The sequence below is a fragment of the Pinus tabuliformis genome, chromosome 7 (genome assembly GCF_031772625.1).
Source record: "Pinus tabuliformis cultivar Carrire ecotype Pingquan chromosome 7, CPIR1, whole genome shotgun sequence".
Taxonomy (NCBI): domain Eukaryota; kingdom Viridiplantae; phylum Streptophyta; class Pinopsida; order Pinales; family Pinaceae; genus Pinus; species Pinus tabuliformis.
The window spans coordinates 372,223,974-372,230,712 of NC_142293.1; positions in this window are offsets into that span (position 1 = coordinate 372,223,974).

Here is a 6,739-nt window from a genome sequence, read left to right on the forward strand (position 1 = left end):
ACTATCACAGAGATTGTCCTTGCATCCCTCGGATCTTAAGGGACTGGTCTCCTTGTTTTCACAACCCGGTGTCGTCAACCTCTGATGATCATGTTGAAAACACACCGTCAACAAGTGAAAGTGAAGCCCCAGGACCAAAAGGAAAATATAGATTTCCTTGCAAACTGTGCGAAGGCGATCATGCCGTCCACCGTTGTCCCTTCTTAGACGAAGCTAAAAGAGTTTTGGACGATTGATCGGTTTCACTGTTACGACTTCCTCCTGGATATAAAAAAAACTCTTGTCGAGTCCATCACTAGTTGAAAATATGGCTGGCCCACTCAAGTGGTCGGCTAAAGCATCTATCATTGAAGACAAACCATCTGAACTCATACCAGACGAAAGTCAAAAGGTCGAGGTGGCATTTGACCCTGTCTTGCCTTCAGAGGATCCATCTTTAGATGATACAGTCACCGAAGAGAACAAGGATGACTTCGTCCAAATTCTTTTCATAAGCACAGACTTCGACGAACATGGGGGCAATTTACCCATTCCTTTATCGCAGGAAGGAAGTTCGTCAAAGTCGTACCCGGCCGTCTATTCGGTCCCACCTCCAAGCAACCTAGTTGTCTCCTTCGACTGGAATCAACTAGGCAGACCCCGTTTACCAGCTAGTGTACCATTCCGAATCATTGTTCAAATATATAGAATGGTTATGGCTGGTACCATCATAGATGAGGGGGCTTCTGTGAGTATCCTTTCCTCAACTGCTTGGAAAGCGCTTTGTTCGCCATCGCTTTTGCCTGAGATGAGAAATCTAACAGGCTTTGATAAAGGAACCAGTCGACCGTTACGGATCCTTCCCAATGTGCCCATAACATTGAGAGGGAAAACCGTTCACATGAATGTAATGGTAGTTCAAGGACCCCTGGATTACAATCTACTCCTTGGACAAGACTATATTTATTGCATGGGAGCAATTGTCTCCTCACTCTTTAGAGTAATGTGTGTTCCGCATGAAGGAAGAGTGGTCAAGCTCGTAGACCAACTTTCATTTTCCAGATCACGCATAACAAATAGTCATATACCATCCCTGAATGGTCTTTTCATGCAAGAAATGTATCAATCCCCAGTCCGTCCACCCGATGAGCGCGAGTGATTCGGGGGACATGACTGAAACCCAGGGGGCAAGCACCCTGGTCTACTTCGGCAGGAAAACTTCGGGTATAGGGTAGGTTTCCGCGAGAAAATATGACTAGTATGTACTCCCGTCCGTGATTGGAAGAGGGGGTTATTCTAGAACAAGATTATCTTGTCAAAGTTATGTGAGTGGAGTAGCCTCCTCCACTCACCTTTGTCTATTTCGGTAGACATCGCCGAAGAAGTGTTTTGTTTGCCCTGTGAATAGAACGATCTTTGGGTAACCTGTAAGAGGTAGGCCTCTCTCGGTAAAACAAATGTTTTAATGGAATAAAGAAGGGGTAACCTTGAAAATCTATTTTATACCTGGGGGCATGCAAACCTTTTGGCTTGCAAGCGAAGAGCGACTATTTATTTTTTAAATTTGTAGGTCCTCTAACCCTTTAAACTCGTAGGATTGGTCGTTTCCTAACTTGCATAAAGAAAGGATGTGGGGCAAAAATCTAAAAGTTGCCGTTTTAATATGAGACATTCTTATCACATGACTAGATTAATCGAGCAGTGTTACCGCAAGGTTCAAGCTCATTAAAAAATAAACCCACATCGAGCAGTTTTAGCACATAGTTCAAGCTCGTTAAAAAATAAACATAATCCATGAGAAAATGTTTCCCCCCACATTTAAGCTCGTTAAAAAATGAACTATTCCCCGGTAAATAACCATCGTGAATGTAGTACTTTAGCCATTAAAGCCTTGGTCGTTTTTTCGTTGTCACCTCCACTTTTGCATTGGCCGATCATTCACCTCCATTTGATTGTTTACCCATTTTGAGGAACAGCTGCGAAGAGTGATCTCACTAGCCATCCTTGTAACACTGCCGTGATTGGAAAATTCCAAACCTTACCTGGAATCAGTTGCTATCCATTTTATCACTCTTTCCTCAAAAGATGAGTCTCCTTTAAGCTCTTTTCAACTGACTCGTAAAATATGAAAAGATTGCCGAGCGATTGGCCTCTCCAGCTCGTTAAAGGGACAGGAAGAGCTATCCCTCCTCTCAATTTTAATCTTTTTGGACCTGAGGGATTATTACACAAAAAGATTGAGCGCTTGTTTTGTTCGGCTCGTTAAAAGTATCGAAAATTCATCCCTTCTGTATTGTTTTATACTTTTTCGGACTTAAGGGATTAGATGACGAAAAAGGAATTTTGGAGTTACCTTTACGTTCCTTTTCAGACTCTCTAAAATTGAAAAGGTCTGAGTTATCTTTGTCGTTAAGCTCGTTAAAATTTTAATAGCGACAAACTTGTCTATAGACGAGAACGAGTTTCACTATCGCTAGGCTCGTTAAAACATAGCGATGGGTTTGCCCGAAGGGAAAATTATAGAACAAGCATATGTTATCCTCCTCAAGCTTGACAAAAATAAAGAGGTACTGCTCAACAATGACTGGGGAAAATTGGGAAGAAAACTTGAAGAAACTTTGTTGGTAGCAAGTCACTCTTGAACATGACACTTCCACTCCGTGTCCGAGTCGGGTTGGGTTGTTTCATTCACCGGCCACATCACCATGGTCCCATCATACCATCCACATTGGCGGTTAATGCTACCAATCAATCACATCAGTGTCGCCAATATGTTCAAGAGAAGTCATTCAGAGAATTCACCTGTTTCTCACCCACTACCATACATTTATGCTCCATTCTTTCATGACCGCCACACTGAACCTTATATCACCAGATCGTTTTCACCTCCATTAAAATCATTTGCTCCGTTCCATGTCATTGATGTGGGATTCATTAAGGCCCTCCTATGACGGATTGCTTCTTGTCGACATCAGCTCATTATCCAAGAAGTTGATCTAGGAACACCCCATTCAGTACTTTGAAGCTTGCATGCGTCAATGGCAAGTTTCTCACTTCCGGCGACAGGTTTACATCAATGGCCTTCGACCGAAATATTTTACGTGGTGTTCGATGCCAAGTCCTTTATTCACACCACGTGAATTGTACTGCAGTACCTTGAGGGTCATTATCATTATCGGTGATTTCTCTCGAGCCTCTTAACAACTTACATCATTGGCTAGTAATCAGGCGATGTGTTTACATGTTTGACTCCAGAACAACTTTCACATGGATCGACTTGTACTTCGAGTGAAGATCGAACAAGATTGAAGACCCCGGATCTAGTTTCATCCATCCAGGCTGCGATATATATTCAAGGAAATAAAGACATCAAATCTACATCATTGCTGCACAGATAATCATCCAATCAAAAGGATGATGGCTCTATCAGAATCATCAGTCTACACTCAGACGATTGTTTGTCCTATGTACATGAAAATGAATTTATAAAGCAAAGCATGGGAATGCCCGCCTCATCTAGATCATGAAAATATTATGAAGATAATGTATTGTATTGTATCTTATTACAAGTCTCCTCCCAGCATTGAAAGAACTTCGGATCCTCATAATAAAGCATTTCACCTGACATCAAAAGATTAACGACCTCATGCTTTAGGGGGCAACTGTTATAGACATTTTTGGGCCCTACAACCCCAAGCATGAAATGTCCATAAACCAAGGGCTCCTAAGTCCCTAAAAGTGTTGTTCTAACCCCTAAAGGAACAAGGTCAACAGATTACAGCTTCTCTCAGAAGTTCTCCATGAAAAACTTCCCAGAATTGGTCCAAACAGGATCATTTCAGCTGCTCCACTGGCCAAGTGTTTTGCATCTCACCTAAATGCACTGTGTGGGTGCGTTTCATTTCAAAAATCCCTTATATGGGGTGCGATGGGCAAGAAATGACAAATGGCAGTGTCATTCCGCGAGGTGGGGCGGCAATGGAAGCTTCCAAAATCTTCTCCTGTGACACTTGCCTCACTGAATTCGACCAAGGATGAGTAAGAGATCATCAATCTCCAAGTGGAAGCAAGAACTATCAGAGGGAAGACACTAAGCAAATCATGAGCTGACTCATCTCCATTACAGATATCTATATATGGATCCCTCATCCCAAAGATCCAGAGGCTGGAATTTTGCATATTGTAAGGAATTGATGTTGGTTTCTTGAGACAAACATCAGATTGTTGGGTGCTCTAGGCTTTGTTTGAGGTGAAGAGGGGCTTCTTTGCTGGGAGGTTGATGCTGGGTCAGAACAAGTGGTTGTAACTCCTCTTGGCTCTTTCATGTTTATCAATAAAAGCTATTCAAGTTTTCCTCCATGCTCTTGTATCATTGATGTTTGCTGCATTTGTATGGTCAATTTACATCTGATCCTAGATTGTTTATGATTATAGATCCATGTCTTTGTATAGTGCTATGCGACTGTGATCTTATAGGTACTTTGTGAAGCTGGGCGTGCAAGGGAGCAGTTAGCTAAAAATTATCAAAGAAGAGAGGAATCAAATCAGGAAATTAGCGCAAGACAGAGGTTGGTCTTTCTATTCCTCTCTATCTATAATTCATAAAGGAAAAACTAAAGTAGCTTTTCTCTGTTTGTTTCTAAGGCAGCTGTCACACCTTAGTGGGATAGAGCAGTTCTATATAGACACTTTTCCCTATAACACCAATGAGCTTCTAATGTCCACATCATATGTTGGACATGAGTTTTTCTTCGTATCTATATTATTTTTGAGTATTAAGGATTATATTTTGGTTGTTTTTTTTGTAGATTAGGTTAGGAGTTTCTTTTGCACTCCAATTATGAATTTGCACTAATTTCACTAATTCTACTTTTGAATCCCACTAAGTCTTGTGGTCATTAGTTAGACATTAAACATAATCTTATCTTACCTTATCTACATCTTCATTGCATTGATCTCGGTCTTTATCATATTAAAACATACTTTAGCACTTTGATTCCTTCATGTAGTTATAAATCTTTATACTTTTTTTATAGGAAATGTACTTCACACTCCCACATTGTCCTCTTGTTTGTTGGTTGTACTTTTCAATCCCATTGATCTACTCTTCTGATCATTTATTGAAAATAAATAAAATCACCTTATCTAATCTTATCTAGTATTGAACTGTGTGTTAGTTAGCCTAATAGATTCAATTTAGTTTCTGGAAATTCAATGTTAAAATAAATAGTATATTCACAATTGTTTCTACTATTAAAGCGGAATCAAGATCTACTTGAGATAACCAGTTTGCAAAAACAAATTCTTCCAATAGAATGGTTCTTTATCAAGTAAACAATATCAACAAATATGGGTTGGGGAGAAACCAAGAAACAATCAAAATCCTTAAAAAAGAAAAATGACAATTGATAAAATTTAAACGGGTAAATAATTTATAGGAAAGGCAATAATGAACAACCAGGCTAGTTGCCTAGGACATTTCCATTTTTAGTTTTGGTAAGGAAATTTTTATGTAGAGGTAGTATTCAGGCTTCATCTAAATAAAGATTCATATGTTGTATGTTTTAGGGCTGTCATTTTATTAAAAAAAATGTAACACCAATCTCGAAACAAAGTGACACCACTGTTGCTTTATAGAAAGTAACAGAGACACTTCTTTCAAACAAATTAACCATGAAAGGAAATATCATGAAATATTGTCCATGAAAGCATTTTCTATCCATGTATAAGCGAAAGGCACTAGAATGGTTGGTTGAATTAATCAGTGAATCCACAGTCGAAACTATCTATTTTGAGGTGAATGGCCTTATATTTTTGAAGGCCTACTCAATGTAATAGTAGGTGCCTATTGGATAGTGTTGGGATAGCACCTACTAGTGCCTAACAATAAATAAATGTTAACTTCGAAATAATTCACCATTGAAGAAGTTGCAACTGAAAAGTAAAAAACTAGCACGAGGATGGTCAAGTTAAAGCCTGCTACATGCAGTTCAGGCTACAAAGTTGATTCCTTCACTCTTTGTAGTTTCCTTGCCATCACTCATGGTTGGCTCTGTATTAATGTCTGCAAACACTGCCTCACAAACGACAGTCATCCTCAACATAGACTGAGACTGCACTTGTATACAATCATTCCCCCTTATGCATGTCTTCTACCATGGTCATGCTCTCATGCCCCTTCCTTGCCCTTCCCATTGTCTATTTCAATCATTTCTTTCATTGCCCTACTTTTATCCAAATTAACAAAGTCATAAGCATCCATTGGCTACGCCTTTATGCATTTTTTATTTTTATTTTTCTGAGTCTGCTGTAAAGTTTTCTTTGGTTGTCTTGGTCTACAGGGCTCAAGTGGGGTATGGAACCCAACTGATTGAGTTCCACATTATTTAATGGATTGATGGTGGAGTTCCTATTGATGCATACCCTATTGTTGGAGGGAATATTGGTTGTCACTTCCAAGAGATGGAACTAGGCTCTAAAAATCATTCATAAGCAACACTATCCTATATGCATCTTTGTGACTGCTATAGTTGCTGCTATTATTATTGTTACTATGGGTATTTTCCCTATGTTGTGCTACACCATGAGAAGGTCACTTACTTGAATTTTGATTCATTGAATGATTCTTGGAAGTAGAAGAATCCTTCAGGGCACTCATTCCAGAAGATTTTTCCCTCTTTTATTGTTGTGAGGATGAGGATCAAACAGGAGGGTCCTCATTCTATGCAATACTGCTATTTTTGGATTCAGATTGTGAGAC